Source organism: Urocitellus parryii, chromosome 16 (genome assembly GCF_045843805.1).
Source record: "Urocitellus parryii isolate mUroPar1 chromosome 16, mUroPar1.hap1, whole genome shotgun sequence".
NCBI lineage: Eukaryota > Metazoa > Chordata > Mammalia > Rodentia > Sciuridae > Urocitellus > Urocitellus parryii.
In genome coordinates this window covers 8,165,270-8,185,425 of record NC_135546.1, presented here as the reverse complement: position 1 = coordinate 8,185,425, position 20,156 = coordinate 8,165,270, and the positions used below count along the sequence as shown (strand labels likewise).

The 20,156-nt window shown below is 44.9% G+C and overlaps 1 protein-coding gene and 1 non-coding gene across 7 annotated transcripts in view; both read right to left on the bottom strand.

Moving 5' to 3' along the window:
* Window positions 1-20,156, bottom strand: part of LOC113178803 (contactin-4) — a 259,228-nt gene that overhangs the window by 166,287 nt on the left and 72,785 nt on the right. The window lies entirely within an intron of this gene.
* On the bottom strand, window positions 13,776-13,849 carry Trnar-ucu (transfer RNA arginine (anticodon UCU)). Its single transcript has one exon. It is a non-coding gene; the product is annotated as a tRNA-Arg (tRNA).

The window sequence follows — 20,156 nt, the reverse complement described above, 5'->3', positions numbered from 1 at the left end:
CTACAGATTGCTCCTTAGGGTAGTGGGGTCTTCGTACCTCCAAAGCCAGACATAGGGCCCTGGTGGGCACAGTCATAACATTGCATTTCTCAAGTTAGTTATTGGTCCATTACGGATCCTGTGGCTTAAGAGAGCCAATATTGGATCGTTTGAAATCCAAGTGGAGTACCAAGGGCCTCTCCTGCCCCTGCTGATTTCAAGACCCGAGGCTGGGAGCACAGGGCACCGATGGCCCAGTCTAGCGAGGCTCAGAGCTGACCCACAGGGAGAGAATGTCCACATTGGCTGAGCTCTTCAAGAAAGCCAACTTTGGTGAGGGTGTGGGGAAAAGGCACACTCATACATTGCTGGTGGGGCTGCAAATTGGTGCAACCCATCTGGAAAGCAGTATGGAGATTCCTTAGAAAAACTTGGAATGGAACCACCATTTGACCCAGCTATCCTAGTCTTCATTTCTATACCTAAAGGACTTAAAATCATCATACTACAGGGACACAGCCACATCAATGTTCACAGCAGCTCAATTCACAATAGCTAAACCACGGAAGCAACCTAGATGTCCTTCAATAGATGAATGGATGAAGAAAATGTGATATATATATATATATATATATATATATATATATATATATATATATATATATATATATATCACACACACACAATGGAATATTACTCAGCTTTAAAGAAGAATGAAATGTGGCATTTGCAGGTAAATGGATGGAGCTGGAGAATATCCTGCTAAGCAAAGGAAGCCAATCCCCCCAAATCAAAGGCCAAATGTTCTCTCTGATAAGTAGATGCTGATTCATAATGGGTGGGGGCATGGGAAGAATGAAGGAAGTTTAATTGGGCAAAGGGGTGGAGGGGAGGGGAGGGGCATGGGGGCAGGAAAGGTGGTGGAATGAGATGGACGTCCTGACCCTAGGTACATGTATGACCACAATTGTGGTGCGATTTTACATTGCGTACAACCAGAGAAATGAAAAGTTGTGCTCCATTTGTGTACAATGAATCGAAATGCATTCTGCTGTCATGTTAATGAATTAGAGAAAAATTTTTAAAAGTAAAAAATAAAAAAATACAAAGCCAACTTGGAAGGAACATTCTCATCCTTCATGTAATCTGCTTTTCTTCCCTCTTTAAATCATTAAATCCCTTCATTCACAAACAAAGAAAATTCCCGAGAGGAATAGGGTTTTGGCCCTGGTGATCAAAAGTATGTCGACCAATAGAAACCCATGCCATTTCCTTTTCCCCTAAGAGTCGTTACACCTTCCCTCCCCCATTTAGCAAACACCTGGTTTTACCACTCTTTATTAGTCCCCTCGGGATGCCCTTTGGAAAATACCCACATGCTGATACCCAATTTGCAACTAGCACCTTTTTTTTTTTTTAATAGCAGTTGGGTGCCTTCTAACCAAGGGCTTCTAACTCCAGAAGGCAATAAAACAAAGTTTTGCTCAAAAAAAAAAAAAAAAAGTCAGCTTCAAGGAAAAATCCAGGTGGAAAAAAATAACAAATAATAATATCTCCTTGACGTCTAAGCAAAATCATGTTTTGTGTTGTGTTTTAAGTAAATATCTTTACTTCGGGGGACTATAACTGGCCAACCATTGATTCTAGTATTTGGAGCTAAGATATGCCTGGACCTGAAATCTTGTTTGGCCACTACTGTGAAAGCGAAAAGTTACTTAACTTACTCAAGTCTTAATTTCTCATCTGCAAAATGGGCTTAATAGGACTTAACACTTCCATAGGGTAGGATCAAGGGCAACTCCACAGGCAAAGTACTCCTTGTAATTAGCACATGGTCCAGAACACAGCAGCACTCAATAAATGATGCTTAGTATTATCACCCACAAGGCAGAGACGATGAATGGAATCGTTGGAAGAAATGCATATTCATTTAGAGTCATCCTAACGATCACGTTCAAATCATCTGCTCGTATTAAAAAGAATAGGTCAGGATCTAAAATGAATAAAAGCCACGCTGGTCTCTAACTCTCTATAGTACTTGATTTTCTGAAGTTATTTTCACTGGGTTCCTCTCGAAGAGGTCATAATATCGACTGTCTAGATAACAGTAAGAAAAGGAGTAGGAGGAACAGGCAGGAAAATCGACTCACTAAATCCGAACATCAAATAAAACCAGGCCAGAAAACGAAACCCGATCATCTCTCCGGAATGCTCATTTTGCTAAGAAATCGAAGTAGCAAAAATCATAACTTAACCGTTACCATGTTCTCACTTCCTAAGACCTGAGATTAGAGAATGCCATCATGAATTGAAGTGTGGCACGTGATTAACCATTTGGGGGTAATGTGGCAGTCAAGTTATACTTAGAGGTCATGCGTTATAGATGATAGCCGGAAAGTACCTTAGGAGGAAAAATAAAACCTGACCCACATTTTTCCCTTTGTCAGAAGCAGGGAAGGGGACCCAGAGAAGCACTGAATGATAAAAGAGCAAGCAAAGTTGACACGTCGTTGCTGGGCAGGAGTAGCAGCAGAGAGATTTTGACTTGACTCTGGGGCTTTGCCTCATTGGTACTGGCCAGGCAGAGTGCTGTGTGGTTGGGGCTTTGAGACCTAATGGATATGTATGTGATGATTGACAGGGGAGTAAGGGTGGGTGTTGTCACAGGTATGAAGAACAGAAGGCCACTGTTCTGTGTACATGGATAGGAGGCTAGGATAGGGACATGAGAGCCCGCCATGCATGAAGACGTATGTGGTGGCGAGCACAGGTTCTCTCCTCTCTGTTCCTACAAAATGTAGGACTCAGCCAGGTGCGGTGGTGCATGCCCTTAGTCCCAGAGGCTCGGGAGGCTGAGGCAGGAGGATCGAGAGTTCAAAAACCAGCCTCAGCAAAAGTGAGGCCCTAAGAAACTCAGAGAGACCCTGCCTCTAAATAAAATACCAAATAGGGCTGGGGAGGTGGCTCAGAGGCTGAGTGCCAAAAAAAATTAAGTAGAACTTCACAATATGGATATTACTTGACCAAATTCAGTGTGTTGTCATGAACGACTTCATTAAATAATCTTGGCTAAAAAGGTTAAATAATCTACACGTGGACCCATGCTGAGAAACTGTCCAGTAGCATCCCATAGAGATAGATGAAGATGGTTACGGAATATAAAAATTTAAAAAAAAAATCGCACATGCTACCAGATCTTATACCAACAGGAAATCCTTCCTTTATGTAGATGAAAAGAAAAGTTAATTATCCTTCCTTAATAGCGGGCCAACAACACACAAAAGGGGCATTCTTCACTAAATGTCAGTAGATACATTTTAGCAACCTTGGATTTCAAGCTTTTTGTCTGTCACTTTAAGGGGGCTCACTGTTTGACAGATGTTCAATAATTGACACAGCTTATCTTCTGCTCCCAGGCTCCTTTCTTAAGCGATTGCCAGCATTTCCAGTTGCCATAGCAACTGTAAACACTGATGATTATTCCAACATGCCAAGGGGATTTAAACACATTCTTTTTTTAAAAAAAAATATTTATTTTAGTGGTAGATGGACATAATACCTTTATTTTGTTTGTTTTTATTTTTATGTGCTGCCGGGGGTGGGGGTCAAACCCAGTGCCTCATGCACACTAGGCAAGCACTCTACCACTGAGCCCCAGCCCCAGCCTTAAACACGTTCTTAAAATATACCCTTGGCAGTGGGGGTAGGTCTATCTGTCCATCTCCAGCAAGAGAGAAAATATATAATTTAAAATCCCCAGTGATTATATTTATTACGGCTAAACATACAGACCCATTTCTATAGCTGTGCATAGGTGGTGGGGTTTTTTCCTCCCACTTAGTAAAAGAAGTTGCCAAGAATGGAGAAACGGTTTGCTCCAAGGTAAGGGAGGGAAGAATTTAGATAAATGATACAGGAAATAGCTTGGAGGGGGTAAAGGGGGCATATGGTACAGGGCATTGTTTCACGTGACCTAGGTGCAAGTTCAAGGCCCTGGGGTTCAAACCTCAGTGGTTCCAGGGTAAACCTGGGATGATGATATCTGTCCTGAGCACATGCACCAGGAACTGTAACGTGCATACAAAAACTAGTCCACTCTCAAGGAGAAAGTGAAAATAAGGGGAAAGACGGTAGCATTTTCCACAGATATTTCCAGTGATTGACAGATCTTCAAAATAACTCTTCCATTTCCCAGGCTAATGTATTAATTAAAAAAAAAATGATGGCGCCCGTTCAGAACATAGAAAGATGTGGTGTAAAATTCTGCATTTATGGCTTCTCATGAGAAGCTACGAGGCCAGGCGATTGTGAACCTGCTATTTCTCGGGGGGTCCATAAACTGGTCTGTGAATGACAGACAGTGGAATGAATCGGACATCACTTTCCTATGTTCCTACATGAATACACCACGGTCAACCACAAGAATGGGAAGTGATACTCCGTGTATGTAGGATATGTCAAAATGCACTCGGCTGTCCCCTGTCACTAAAAAGAACAACAGCATCAAAACACCTGCCTGAGGTGAGCCTCGGCTTCCTGGGGAAGGGGGTTTGCAGAGGTCCTCCTAAGCTGCTTTAGCTAATTCACTTCCACTATTGCCTGAGTGGCCCTAGGGAACAAGTCTGTGAACTTAGCTAAACTGTCTTTTATTTTTTGGCACTAAAGATTGAACTTAGGGGCACTCGGCCACTGAGTCACATCTCAGCTCTATTTTGTATTTGGAGACAGGGTCTCACTGAGTTTGCTTAGCAGCCTCTCTTATTATGAGGCTGGCTTTGAACTCGCCATCCTCCTGCCTCAGCCTCCTGAGCTGCTGGGATTACAGGCGTGTGCCACGGAGCCTGGCTGAACTGCTTTCTTACATTACATGCATTCATAAAGTCAGTCTTTTTTTTTTTTTTTAAATATCTAAGATATTCCCTTTCTTAAAAAAATTGAGGCAAAATATACATAAAATTTACCATGCCGACTATTTTTAAGCATATAGTTCAATGGCTTTGAATGCATTCACACTGTTGGGGAAACCTTCAACATCATTCACCTCCAGAAGTTTTTTATAATCCCACACTTCAATCACTTTGATCACTCATTCAACCAATAGCGTCTGCCTCCTGTGGGTCAGGTGTTCTCCTAGGCCCTAGGAAGACAGCAAGACAAGTTTCCTGAATCTGTTCCCGAATCCAGGATGGTGAATCCTGAGGTTCATGGTCGACATGCCCTCCATCTTGAAATAAGTCTTTGGGGATGGGGACCCAGGACTTCAATCATGAGATGATAATCGGGCATCACTTTTTGGTACCCACCCCCACCCCTAGCACAAACCTGGTGACCTCATCCCAATTTTGCTCCAGGAAACATTTCTCCTCCATGTTCAGGTGCTGTCAGAGTGGGGCTCATCTCCAGCGGGCCCCAGGAACAGACCCAGGTCCTTGGTCAGCCAAATAGCCTTTCTCTCTCCTGCACCACTCCTGTGTCCTCCCTTCACCGTAGTTCAAGGACGGACACGTGACTCAAGTTGACATATGCAAGACAATTGTGAAGGTCTTGCTAAAATTTCTGGGAATGAGGCCATTCTCTTTCTGCTGGGTGACCAGGTAGCAAGAGGCAGCTTCGGGAGCACAGAGCCAACAGACTAGAGCCAGTCCTGGCACCGTCCCTTGAGAACCAACATCTAGTGGCATCCAATGGGAGTTTTATGTCCATGCATTCCCATTATTTGCAAACCCCACTGCAAATAGATTCTGGCAGTTGGAAATAAATGGCTCCTGACAGACAGAACAATGAGATGACATCGTCTTGCAGAGTGTCCTATCATCAGAAGCCTCCATCAGGCCACTCTGTGGCGACGTTGGAAAGTAGGTTCTCAAAGTCTACCTTCTTCATTCTGTTGAGAACAGAAATCAGTCCCCCTCCCCTCCAGGAGTCCTGTTCCTGCCTTACAATATCACCGACTTTCTACTTTGATACTTCTTACTCAGACTTCCCCCAGCCTCATTCTAACTGAGAATCACGTCATCTCAAAGACTAGGAGGGTAGGGGCAGTGCCACATCCTGCCACGGGCGGCCCAAAGCCGTGCAATCTTGGCCAAGTCACTTGAATTCTCTGAGTTTTTAGGGTCAAAAAAAAAAAAAAGGTAAGTGCCCTAGGACAGGAGAGCTGAGCTCTCCTGAAGATAAGAGGGGACGAGGGATCCTGGAGAGAAGGTCTTTCTCAATAAGAGCTCATTTACCTGATATACATATATAAATAGCCCAGGGCAGACACAAAGGGCTGTGAACCCCAGATGGCCCAGAGTGTCCTGTCCAGTAGGGCATGTGGCTGCAGCAGGCAGGGCTGAGCTCTGCACAGAGACCTTTTCCAGGCAGCTTCAAAAGCACAAAGCAATCGCCACCTGATGTGTCCACGGTAGCTACAAAGGACAACAGCCCTTCAGATCACAAATTGCTGAGTGGACACCCATTAGCTGACCTCCTCTGCTGGTGCCTGGCCCTGGGTGCCCTTGTTTTGCTGAAGGCAGGATCCTGAACCTTTGTGGGCTTCATAAGCTTCTTAGCCAAGACCTGAAGGGCGGGGGCTGATCTAGGTGCCTACTTTCCTCTCTGCTTTGGGAAGACTGCACGTTCCCGTTTCTGAACTCTATGGGGATGGGTGCCCAGGTCACTAGCTTAGCCAATACAAGAAAGAGGCCTGTCTTTTTTTTTTTTTTCTTGGTACCGTTTACTTTTTCTCTTCTGAAGTATGTCCCAGAGCGGAGAAAAGCAAAGATACAAAGGAAAAGATTCAGACCAGAGATCTGTGGTCCACCAGCTGTCTCTACCTAAAAAAAGCCAGGACAGACCTGAGAAGGGGCATCAGCTTACAGTCTCCAAAGTGGCATCTGCAAAGCATCACGGGTTACAGTTCAACCGAAGGGAAAGACGCATTACCTGGTAACGCCAGGTGGACCTTGTTCGGAAGACAATGGGATTAAAAAGAATTGGGGCAGATGAGTTTCTCCAAATCTCAGCACTGTAAATCTCCAAGAGCATGTCCCAAATTTATTTAATTAAGGAACATACCCCCATTAAGGAACCAGAGTTGATTACTAGAGTCAAAAAAAAAAGAGAAGAGAGAAAATTCCATTATCGTAATGTCATGGTGACTGAGACACCATGCATCGTTAGCTCAGCAGCCTGTTGAGATTTATTCTGAAGAAGCCATGTTATAAGAGATCTCAGCGTGGAGGAGAGATCAGAAGAGGTGTGAACCGCATCAGAGCTGGGAGCATGAGGCAGATCTCGGTGCTGAAATCGGCTCGGCTTTAAGACACTTTCTTGGCGTCAGCCTCACATGGGTGCAGTAAGAACAGTCACTGTACTTTTTTCTCAGATCATTCCGAGCACTTTACCTCCCTGACTTTTATCAACAAGCCTGTCTGGGACCACAAGTCCTACCTTCGAATGCTGGTTTTCAAACAATATAAAAAAGTCTCTTATAGGGCTGGGGTATGGCTCAGTGGCAGAGCGCTCGCCTGGTACACGTGAGGCTCTGGGTTTGATGCTCAGCACCACATAAAAATAAATAAGTAGAATAGAGTCACTGTGTCCACCATCAACAACGGAAAAAGATGGTACCAGTGAGAAGTCATTAAAAAAAAAGTCATAATTACATCTTCACCATTGGATGGAACTAAACCCATTTATTATCAGTGATAGATCTGACGTATTTGTACACGGTGCATTTATTATGTTACTTCATTCATAAGATCACTTATTACTTAGACAATTAAATTTATTGTTCCTCAGCATTTGGCTGTAAGGCCACTGTGTCCCTCAGCATTAATCTATTTTCTCAGCCGACTATTGGCTGGGTGTTACTTTCCCAGAAACCACCTTCATTATATTTCTCACGCACCGCCGACTCTCATTCACAGCTCAGCTCCTGCTAGAAAATGACTTGTCAAGGGAGGAGGCAGGGTCATGCGAGGGACTGAGGTACAACTGTTCTGTTTAGAAATAAACTCTGTGCCTGTCTCGCCCATGAATCTCCTTCCTTTCACACTCCCGCCCCACCCCTTCCTCCTTCCCTTCCTTCCTCCCCTCTCTCTCTTCCTCCCTTTCCTCCTTCTGCATTCTTCCCTCCCTCCTTCTCACTCTCTTCTCCCTCCTTTCAACCCTCTCAACCCTCTCAACCCTTCTTCCTCCCTCCCTCCTTTCCTTTCTTCGCTCCTCCCTCCCCACCTCTCCCTCTCCCTCACTTCCTTCCTTTACTCCTCCCTCTCCTCTTCCCTCCCCTCCTCCCACTCTCCCTCACTTCCTTCATTTACTCCTCCCTACCCTCCTCCCTCTCCTCTTCCCTCCCCTCCTCCCACCTCCCTCACTTCCTTCATTTACTCCTCCCTACCCTCCTCCCTCTCCTCTTCCCTCCCCTCCTCCCACCCTCCCTCACTTCCTTCATTTACTCCTCCCTACCCTCCTCCCTCTCCTCTTCCCTCCCCCTCCTCCCACCCTCCCTCACTTCCTTCATTTACTCCTCCCTACCCTCCTCCCTCTCCTCTTCCCTCCCCTCCTCCCACCCTCCCTCACTTCCTTCATTTACTCCTCCCTACCCTCCTCCCTCTTCTCTTCCCTTCCCTCCTCCCACCCTTCCTCACTTCCTTCCTTTGCTCCTCCCTTTCCTCCTCCCACCCTTCCTCACTTCCTTCCTTTGCTCCTCCCTCCCCTCCTCCCTCCCATCCTCCCACCCTCCCTCACTTCCTTCCTTTGCTCCTCCCTCCCCTCCTCCCACCCTCCCTCACTTCCTTCCTTTGCTCCTCCCTCCCTTCCTCTCACCCTCCTCCCTCCCCTCCTCCCACCCCCCTTCCTTCCTTTGCTCCTCCCTCCCTCCTCCCACCCTCCCTCACTTCCTTCCTTTGCTCCTCCCTCCCCTCCTCCCACCCTCCCTCACTTCCTTCCTTTGCTCCTCCCTCCCCTCCTCCCACCCTCCCTCACTTCCTTCCTTTGCTCCTCCCTCCCTCCTCCCACCCTCCCTCACTTCCTTCCTTTGCTCCTCCCTCCCTTCCTCCCACCCTCCCTCACTTCCTTCCTTTGCTCCTCCCTCCCTTCCTCCCACCCTCCCTCCCTTCCTCCCACCCTCCTCCCTCCCCTCCTCCCACCCTTCCTCACTTCCTTCCTTTGCTCCTCCCTTTCCTCCTCCCACCCTCCCTCACTTCCTTCCTTTGCTCCTCCCTCCCCTCCTCCCACCCTCCCTCACTTCCTTCCTTTGCTCCTCCCTCCCCTCCTCCCACCCTCCCTCACTTCCTTCCTTTGCTCCTCCCTCCCCTCCTCCCACCCTCCCTCACTTCCTTCCTTTGCTCCTCCCTCCCTTCCTCCCACCCTCCCTCCCTTCCTCCCACCCTCCTCCCTCCCCTCCTCCCACCCTTCCTCACTTCCTTCCTTTGCTCCTCCCTTTCCTCCTCCCACCCTTCCTCACTTCCTTCCTTTGCTCCTCCCTCCCCTCCTCCCTCCCCTCCTCCCTCCCTCCCTCACTTTCTCCCTCCCCTCCTCCCACCCTCCCTCACTTCCTTCCTTTGCTCCTCCCTCCCCTCCTCTCCACCCTCCCTCACTTCCTTCCTTTGCTCCTCCCTCCCCTCCTCCCTCCCCTCCTCCCACCCTCCCTCACTTCCTTCCTTTGCTCCTCCCTCCCCTCCTCCCACCCTTCCTCACTTCCTTCCTTTGCTCCTCCCTTTCCTCCTCCTACCCTTCCTTTGCTCCTCCCTCCCCTCCTCCCTCCCTCCCTCACTTTCTCCCTCCCCTCCTCTCCACCCTCCCTCACTTCCTTCCTTTGCTCCTCCCTCCCTTCCTTTCTCATTAACTTTTCTTGAATCTTCTCCAAAGGATTTCACAGGTTTCCTATGGAAATGACAATCCTTCCCTTCTGGGTTTGTATTTCCGTAGTTTATCGTGATATCTGAGGTCTATATTTATACCAACACCTGACATAAACAGGCTGTGGGATAAAAGCACCTGGTTCTTGGCAGCGTAACTCGACAGTGAGGAGTGGAGGGCTCCAGACCTGCTTAGAGCATCCAGCCAGTCAGGAACCTTCACCTGCCGCAGCAGCTGTCAGGTGTGTTCCAGAAGGAACGGAGCTCCTCTGTTTATCCACAATGTTAACTAAGGGGGGTGGGTGGAGAGAGAGTCCCTGTCGTTCTTTAAAAGCCACTGCATTCTCTTTATCGTCCCCTTGGCAGAATCTTGTTCATCAGACCCTGGAATTTCAACTGAAGACCATGCCCAGGCTTCCCAGGGTGGCGTGGCTAGTTCACTGCTAATGGGAGTTGGTTTCACTAGGGGAGACCCAGGGTGAGACGTTGCAGGTGTGATGGCAGATCAAGAATAGACCGACAAGAGGAAGAAAACAGACCTTCAGGTTTCCCTCAGTCACACAATATACACAATGGCCCAGTCCGTGTAAAACAGTGCATTTCAGCCTTTCCCACAAATGCATGCTCAGTTGAGTAGCAGAATAAACACACAATCCTAAAAGCTCAGGAGGCAGCCCCCTGCATGCCTGGGATGTATATTCCACATTCATTCGATTTCTGAGTTCTTCTGCCAAATGATATCCACCGTGACTTTATTATAGAATATCTTAAAAGTTCAACCAGCTATTTATTAGTCTGCTCATAGACACAATTCTCAAAGAGGAATCATGACCCTAAGTACATGCATGAAGACACGCAGGATGTGACTCGACTCTGTGCACAACCAGAGGTGGGAAAAACTGGGCTCAGTCTGTGTACCGTGCGTTGTGATGCCTTCCGCTGTCACGTGGAACAAATTAAAATGTTTTTAAAGAAGGAAAATTCTGTCCTGTGGCGCTAAATGCTCTCAAGAAAACAAAGACCACCAAAGAGCTGGAGAATGACAGGTGCTGTTTTTAGAAATAGCAGGCGAGAGGAGAGAGTGAGCAGAGATGGGAAATGACAGAAGGCTGCCAGCCACGGGGTGTGGAGACAGGTGTCTTGGAGGAAGACCCACCGTGGGCAGAGGTGGCTAGAACAGAATGTGATGGGGGGAATGAGACAGTTCATAGAGACCGTTTGTTGGCCAGGGGAAGGATTTTTAGATGTTTTCCTTAAAGTCTTTTCAAGGGTTTCCAGCAGGAGAGAATCATGAGCGGACTTGGGTTTAAAAGGATTGTTCTAGCTCCTCTGAGAACAAAGGATGAGAAACGGGAGAGGGAACAGAAAAACAATTGGTTATAGAAAATCATTTGGCTGGGTGAGGGGGATGCAGTCTACAGTACCAGTAGGTGAGGGTGGCTTGAAACAGGGTCCCGGAAAGATTTCTTTTATTTGGATTCTGGGAAAGGAGCACTGAATACCAATTACCACCGCCACTTACTTAAGACAAAGGCACCCACGTCTCTTACTTGGATGATTCCAACATCCACTCTCCTGGTTTCTCCTCCGAAACCCCGGCCCTGATACAACCCATCTCTCACACTTTTCCAGAGAATGTTATTTCCAAAACTATAAACTCAACACCTGCTGGCTTTCTACTACTCTTGAAGGACATATGCCTTAAGACGACTTCACCAGTGCTCAGCAGCAATGTCTTAAATGTTGGAATAAAGGCTCAATATTTTCTCGAAGGTGTTCTTGGAAAAAGAGAAAAGACGGGGTGAGTTAGTTTCTGCATTTTTTAATTTGTTTTAGTGGAATAAGGAAATCTCTTCCTTTTTTTTTAAATTATATATTTCAATAGGCACCAGCGAGTCTTTAAGAGCGGATATTCAACACCTCCAATCAGGTTCTTACAGCTATGTCAAAGATGAGATCCTGTTCCTAGCACCAGATCATCTGTGGGACATTTCCTTGGTGAAGTGTGGTCCATGGAGGAAAAATGACATTCTTACGAATGTCTGTGTTACCATGAGTGAGACGCAGCTCCAATGTCTGCAAGGCACTTTTAACATATAGTTCCTTCTATTTCTTAGGCACGACACATTTTTTTTTAGCACCTAGCAAGGAGACTCTGACCCACAAAAAGTTAAGATTTCTCCAGAAGTCTCCAAGAATTAGTCATAGCCTTAGACCACTGGCCAAATAGAGATCTGATTTTATCGGAGCCAGAATGAAAATCGATAAACTCATTCTTCATTGCTGACTTAACAGAGGGAATCATCGACCAGATCTTTTTAACATTGCAAATGAAATAATAGCAGGAATACTAAAAAAAAACATAATAATCCTGATTCTCTTGCATGTATACATGAGGGCTGAACTATATTAGATTTTAAGGGGTTGATGGCAGGATCGGAAAAATAAAGATACCTGAGGGAGGGTAGTGTATAATGACGTCACAATAAGAAGCGGCTTCAACTACTATTATAGCAACTCGTCATCGATAGCAACTTTACAGCAGGTATGAATATATATCAGTATTCTGCAAAACTGAACTCAACGTTAAAAGGCACCCCAAAATAACCTTTTTGACTTAACTCCTCTGGGCAACGGTCACCAAGACAAATACACTGGCTTAGATTCTGCAAAAGTTAGCATCATCCCTCTTAGTATCTTTGTTCAGAAATCTAATACCGTGATGAGGTGGTGTGCATGTATCATCTATGATTTTGAAAGTCCCAGACTAGTGTGTTTTTTTTTTTAATCTCTCTTTGGTTTCTCATGGTAATACCATGTAGACCAGGAGAAAAGCCAAAGGAGATTTGAAGTAGGCTGCTGGGCACAGAGCGCATCTATGGATAGGAAGACTTCCTTAGCAATTAGTAAAGAGTACGAGAGTCACAGGACCAGCCTCTGGGTGACCTCATGCAAGACCTTCACAGAGGGAGGTCACTCTGCTAATGGAATGAATTCTAGAACCCCGGTCTTCTGTCTTCCGGCCCAATACTCTCCTGTGCCTGCTCAAAAACTTGGAGATTCAACACTTCAATAGAAAGATCTAGGCTGACTCATGACGGCTCTGGATGAACTTGTCAAATCCTTACTCCTTCTCTACGGGCAAATGCAAATTTCTGACTCTGTAACCCTGGAAACGGATGAGGTGGACCACCCCCTTGGAAGAGGGCCATGTTGTCAAGGTGTGATTGCCCCCCCGCACGGGCTTGATCCATTTGGCTGTGTGTGTGTGTGGGGGTGGGTGGGTGGGAGTCACTTGTGGGGACTTTGGAAGTTGTCTAGACCAACTGAAATGTTCCAAGAGATCTGGGCTCCTCTTTAAGATGGGCACCACGTAAATAAATCAGGAGTCTCTGCATTTAGTGACAGGAGTTTGAATTCTTTGCTCCTGAGATGACCCAGGGAAAAATAGATTTTTTTTTTCAAAAGCCAAAATGTCCCTGCTCTACTGATGAAACTTCTCCAGGGGATCCCATCTAGGACACCATTGACATGGACTTCCTGGTCCTTTGGTCAGTCATGTGCCAAGTGTGAACACTGTAATCACGTCCGTCAGATGGTCTCATTGAGCTAAGAACACCCCCCCCCGGGTACCCTGGGGTCACCACGTGCCGCCCCCTTTTTTGATGACACGTGTGCTCCCTCGTTCTCCACATTCTTCTTGATCCTCTGCTGTCCCCTGTCTGCCTGAACTGCGGTTTGATGGTGGAGTGGTCTCTGAAACTTTTGGAGCCCTATTCTATGCTGTGAACAGGGGAAGTTACTTCTATAGGAAATTCACAGGTGATCTGCCCAGAGAAACAATGAATCTTCCAGTATTTATGAGCTCTGGAGATTAAAAGAAAAAAAATCACTCACCTACAAGGTCCACCTACTCCTGACTTGATCACCTCCATTTTTTTTTTTTTTCCTTGTGTGGTGCTGGGGATTGAACCCAGGACCTTGGGCACAGAAGGCCAGCACCCTACCAACTGAGCCACACCCCCAGCTCCTGATGGCTCTCATTTCTTTCTCTTTTCTTCCTACTTTTCTCCTTCTCCCCTTCCCCTGCCTCCTCCTCCTCCTCTTTCTTCTTCCTCTTTCTTTCTCTTCCTCCCTCCCACCCTCTCCCTCTCCCTCTCTCCTTCTGTATCAAAGTAAAAACAAGCTGATCAGCCCCAGGGGGTCTTCCCATCTTTCTTCCCGGCCTCCCTGTAACCCATCTCTTGCTTTTACCAATGTCTAAAAATACATGGACCGACTTTCAGCCTGAATCTTAAAAAGCAGTTTCCATCTACTCCTGAGAATTTTCGAAAGCATTAATTGGAAAACCCATCTTCTCCCAGAGTTAGCTGTCACATCTTAGGACCCATCATCTGCAGATTCAGAAAGAATCAGTGTTTGCAAACTAACTGTGCTCTTTCTCCAAGAATTCAGTATTGACCACGACCAATGCATCTCTTAAATAAAAATTGAGGATGTGTGTATCAGTGTGTGTGTGTGTGTGTGTGTGTGTGTGTGAATTTTTAAAAAATTGCCCAGGGAGGGGAAGGAGGCCATTCGCAGGACACTTATTCCTTCGTTATTTCCAGAACTTCTTTTTTTTGAGAGGACAATCTACCTGATTTAATTTTCCCGGGCCCCCTGTGAGTTACAGATGCCGGATGCCTTTTCTCAGCTGTTTCTCTGATGACAGGCCTAGTGGCACATCAGAGGAGAAGCAGCTGGTGTTGGGGGGGAAATTCAGAGCTTACCGCAGTGGGGACAGTCCAATATGAATGGGGGAGAGTCATCGTGTGGTTAAGGTGGGGCTGACAGGTGTGTGCAAGGCATCGCTGCGAGCAGAGCAGAGAGTCAGCGGGGGATCGTTAGTCTGCTTCCAGATCTGGGGCTCCTGGGTGATGAAGGGGTAACAGCGTACAAGAGCCAGGCATCCATGACACATCCCAGGGTCGACCCCCAGAATAGTCCTTCATTTTTTTTTTCCCCCAAAGGCATCCAGGGTCTGAAAGGCAAATCTACTCTTGCCTTCTGTCGACAGAAACTCTTTTCACTTTATTATTTTCTTATTTTGATTTTTCAGTTCATTTATATTCTGCAGCGTTTTTCTGCTTCTGCTGGAATAGGAGTCTTGGGGACCCTAGGAAAACGGGTGATCCGGAGGGCCCTTTCACTCACTGCTGAGATTAAAGACACTTGGGCACAGTGAAGACCAGAGTTTTTAAAGCCAGGATCAGGGAGGATTCACTTGAGTCTTACCTGGTTCTATTTTTTTTGTCGGGGTGGGTGGGTACTGGGGATTGAACTCAGGGGCACCCGACCACGGAGCCCCATCCCCAGCCCTATGTTGTATTTTATTGAGAGACAGGGTCTCACTGAGTTGCTTAGGGCCTCGCTGTTGCTGAGGCTGGCTTTGAACTCGTGATCCTCCTGCCTCAGCCTCCTGAGCTGCTGGGATGTTTCAGGCATGTGCCACTGCACCCAGCTTGACCTGGTTCTATCTTAATGGGGTCATTCATTGTCATTTTGAAAATATGAGCAGAACCACAGGAAAGCGTTACGGATCGTAAGCTTAATGAATCCACTCTGATATTCAAACCCGAGAGGTCGCGTGGGATACTTAGTGGTGGAGGGGTTTCTATGTAGTTTCCTGAAGGAAGGTGTTCGTGATTAGAAAACTGATGGAAGAACATTCTCTGCCTTTCTCTAGCCTGTTTAGTCCTGAGCCTCTACATTAAATTCACACTTGATCTTGATTCTTTTTTTAAAAAAATACATTCATTTATTTTTTAAAGTTTTTAAATTTGTTTTAATCAGTCAAACATGACAGCAGAATGCACTTATGCACTTTGCTATCTCCTACAGAGGTGGGATATAATTTCTCATTTTTCTGTTTTATGAGCTATCTGCCAGTTCATGACAAGATCACCTATGTTAATTGCATATATATATATATATTTTCCTGTTAAAGACTGTTGCTGGATATATTGGATTTTGTTGAAAATAAAAGCAAAAGGTCTACCAGCATGGAACAAGTTGGGTATGGTATCTGCTATCCAGGAGAACATGGCAGACTTCACACAGTAGGGATTGCAGGCTGGGTGGGAGCACAGAATTCTCCCATCTTCTCTATATTGTATTTCACTGGTTGTTTTTTTTTTTTTTTTTCCTGTGGCCAACACCCAACTTCCCCAGTTGAGATAAGTATGGAAATGAAAAGAGAAGCGACGTCGACTTGGATTTAAAGTTTTCTAACCCGAAAGTGAGCGGCGGGTCCGCTTGGCATCCTGCGATCCCCTGGATCGATTCTCTTAACTAGGCTACGGTGCCATTCGGGAACTAGGGTGTTTCTGTCTTTTTTTTTTAAAAAAAAATTTCCTGCAGAAAGTCAAGTCAAGTCGTCTGAGCCTTGCTGAGAGCAGACTTCTTCATGCACATCACTGCACATTTGCCCCCGTAACACGGCAAGGGCCTGCCACCCGAGAGTCAGCGTAGCCCCAGGCAGAAGCAAAGCGGATTCCTGCCAACCCTGGCATTTCCAGCGATACCCATCTCTCAAGGCAAGGTAGCAAGGACATCTATTTCAGCTTGAGCATTCGGAGCGGATTTTGAAATGGAAAAAAAAATAAAACAAAATAAAAAATAAAGTAAAAGAAGAGCTGTACGATTTTCAGGAGACCCGTGTGTCCAAGCATTGTGGAAATTTCTAGACAACAGAAATAGCTCCTTCCTGCATAGGCTGAAATAAGATGTTTTCTTTTTCTCTTTTTCTTTTGGAAAACCATGTAAAATCTGCCCTCATGGTCACATGGGAGATCACTGAATTCAATCATATTCTTTGAAAACATGTTTTTTTTTTTGGTATAGGAATTTGCATGTTAGCCCCAAATATGAATTTATAAAAAGTATGCCCTAAAGTCAATTAAAAACCTTCAATTCATTATTAAGGAATGTTGGAAATCCACTGGGTACGGAAGCACACATGAGTGTGATCCCAGCAGCTGGGGAGGCTGAGGCAGGAGGATCGAGAGTTCAAAGCCAGCCTCAGCCATGGCAAGGCCCTAAGCAGCTCAGTGAGACCCTGTCTCTCAATAAAATACAAAAGAGGGCTGGGGATGGGGCTCAGGGGTCAAGTGATCCTGGGTTCAATCTCTGGTACCAAAAAAAAAAAAAAAAAGGAATGTTGGGAATCAAAATATATTGAAATAACATCTGACATCTATTCAAATAACAAAAGAAGCAATCTTGGTACAATGAGACCTCAGGTATCATTATCTAGCTTCAATACTCATGAACACTGTTTCCTTCTTATTCATCTGTAGCCCCTCTACTAAGTATGGTGCTGGCTATCATTTAGCAAGGACATTTTATTTATTTTTTTTTAATCTTTTCATTACGTAAAAAATATTTGCTTTTTATTTCAGTTTTTGTTTTTATATTTTTAACCTGAAATATGGGTAGGGTTTTAACACATACTGTTTCTTTGGTTTCTATTGAGATTCGATACTTTTGAAATTTTACCCTGTTTTCTCTACATGTTCTAAAATGATTTTCTTAGCATCAGATGCTAATAAACATCCTATTTATTTGAACACTTTTTTTTTTCTTTTCTCATCTATATGGCAGAGACAGCACCTATATTCTAAGGTGGTTCTAAGGACTAAATGAGTTAATATCTGTCAAAGCACCTAAAATATTTCCTGATGTATACTATCCAGCATGTGTTAGAAACTTTTGTGAGATCACTGCCTCGTTGGCCATCTTGCTCGGGTTATTTTATTTATTTATTTCCTTATTTTGCATCTGGGATTGAACCCAGGGATGTTTTCCCACTAACCCATATCCCTATCCTTTTTAATTTATTTTATTTTGAGACAGGGACTCACTGTAACACTTAGGGCCTCACTAAGTTGCTGAGGCTGGACTTGAACTTGTGATCCTCCTGATTAGCCTCCTGAGCCACTAGGATTCTAGGTGTGCACCACCATGCCTGGCTTGGTCAGGTTCTTATACCAGGAGTATTCTCATTTCATAAGATCAACCTTTATCTTTTCCTTTTAAATCTTTGCTCTGACACAAATTATTTGGTAAAGGAATCACCTTAATTAAAACTGTTAGAGATGATATTTCTTATAAAACGGATATCTCTGAACATTTACAGAAAACAATTCTTGAGGTCTTTTTTTTTTATTTCAACCTGGGATTTGAACCCATGGCTTTCTATATCCCAGGCCAGTGCTCTACCACTGAGCCAGATCCTCAGTCCCTGGAGGCAGTCATTCTTGACAACTTTCAAACTCATGATCCTCCTGCCTCAGCCTCCCCAAACCGCTGGGATTACAGGCACGCACCACCGCACCCAGCAGATTATTCTAATTCTTCACATCCTTATTGTTATTTACAATCCAGTTCAATAACAATGTGTCGGCGATTTTTCCTTAACTTCTAAATTTTGGGTGTTCTCTATTTGACCCTATCTTTTATGGTGTTTAAAATAGCATAAATGGAATGTCTTCATTGTTTTTTGGGCATTAAAAAAAATTACCATTGCTTATTTAAAGTTCTTACGTGTGAATAATGCTTCCACTGAAATTCATAATTCTACCATTCTTTATTTTTTTCTTTTTAAAATTTGTTTTGGGGGCTGGGGTTGTGGCTCAGTGGTAGAGTACTCGCCCAGCACGTGTGAGGCACTGGGTTTGATCCTCAGCACCGCATACAAATAAATCAATAAAATAAAAGTATTGTGTCCATCTATAACTAAAAAAGTTTTTTTTTCCAAAAAAAAAAATCTGTTTTGTTAGTAGAATAGCTATTTAATGCCATCACAGTTTGGTTAGATTATATAGATCTTAACCGTATCTGAATTTGTTGGATGTAATAAGGACATGAAATCACTTTATATTCTGTCATAACTATCTACTGTTACATAAGTCATATTTTCATTTGTGCTTTTTTTTTTGAAGGGGGGGACACATCCTATTTTTTAGTCTGTGGTTCAACAAGCCCATGACAACTTGTATGATTTTATCCTCTCCAACAACTTAGAAGATACCTACCCCGTTATTTTTTTTTCCTACCTACATCCTTGTTTTCCCAAATTATGAAAAGGAGGATTATAATCACATTTTGTTTTCTCTGAAAGAGGAAGCGGCACAATATGCTGTTACTATTCAAAACTCAATGGGCTGCCACGGCTCGGAGGGCCACGGTATGAATGATGGGACAGGGTGCATTCACAGAGTGTGGACCTTGATGAATCCCAGAGACGACATGCACGTGGGAAATCTTCTCCCTGATTGCCATGTTTACGCAGCCTGCTGATCGTGATTACCTCCGTTCTGCCTTCTTTACAAAGCCTTATCTAGCTGCTCATGCTTACTAGTAATTTCATTTTCTACGACGCTCCTTTGCCTTTTCACGACCCCATGATGGAGATTTCCTATTGAACTCTTTATGAACATGGGTTGTGATTCCACCCAGGTCTTGGGGTCACCAACCCTCCCCCCCCACCAAAAGACACATCCCTTCATTTCTTCCAACACGCCGCATGGGGCTTCTGAATCCCCATCTTAGATCTTTAAGTCTGAGGCAATTTCATGGCTATTTACTGCTTCCAAATTATTGGTGTTGGGCTACGACCCATGTCCTAAGATTTGGAGGAACCAAGATAGAACTCTCTTTCTTTTCAGTAAATGCATTTCATTCCAAATCTGTCATCTATGACAGCAGAATGCATTCCACTCCATATGACACACGTGCAGCACAATTTTTCATATCTCTGGTTGTACGCGACGTAGAGTCACACCATTCCTCTCTTCCTGCATGTACTTAGAGTCACGATGTCCAAGATAGAACGTTCTAATACTTCCGTAACCACTGTAGCTTTCCTCTGTGTCCACACTGAAGGTGTGAGGTCAACCTCGTTGGACCAGCTGCCGGCTCCAGACTCGTGTAGTGTTGCTTTGCCAGTCATATCGTCTTTCCCTTCTACCCCTAAATCCTTCGTATCTTGTAGGGGCACACCCCCCCTCCACCAAAGAATCTTCACTAGGCTTCTCCAGAGACCTCACCATCATTATTAACAGAATGTCAGCAAAAGGTTTCTACCAAAGAGCTCAGAGGTGGTTAGACTTCCTATTTCCTGAGGCTCTGTCTTGCAAAATCTAAGTTTGGCCATGATGAAATTCATGGTGCTTACTTTTGCTTTTGTGGTAAAACCTCTGACTAATGAGAGAGAGAGAGAGAGAGAGAGAGAGAGAGAGAGAGAGAGAGAGAGAGAGAGAGAGAACTCTCTGTTTTTTCAAAGTAAAA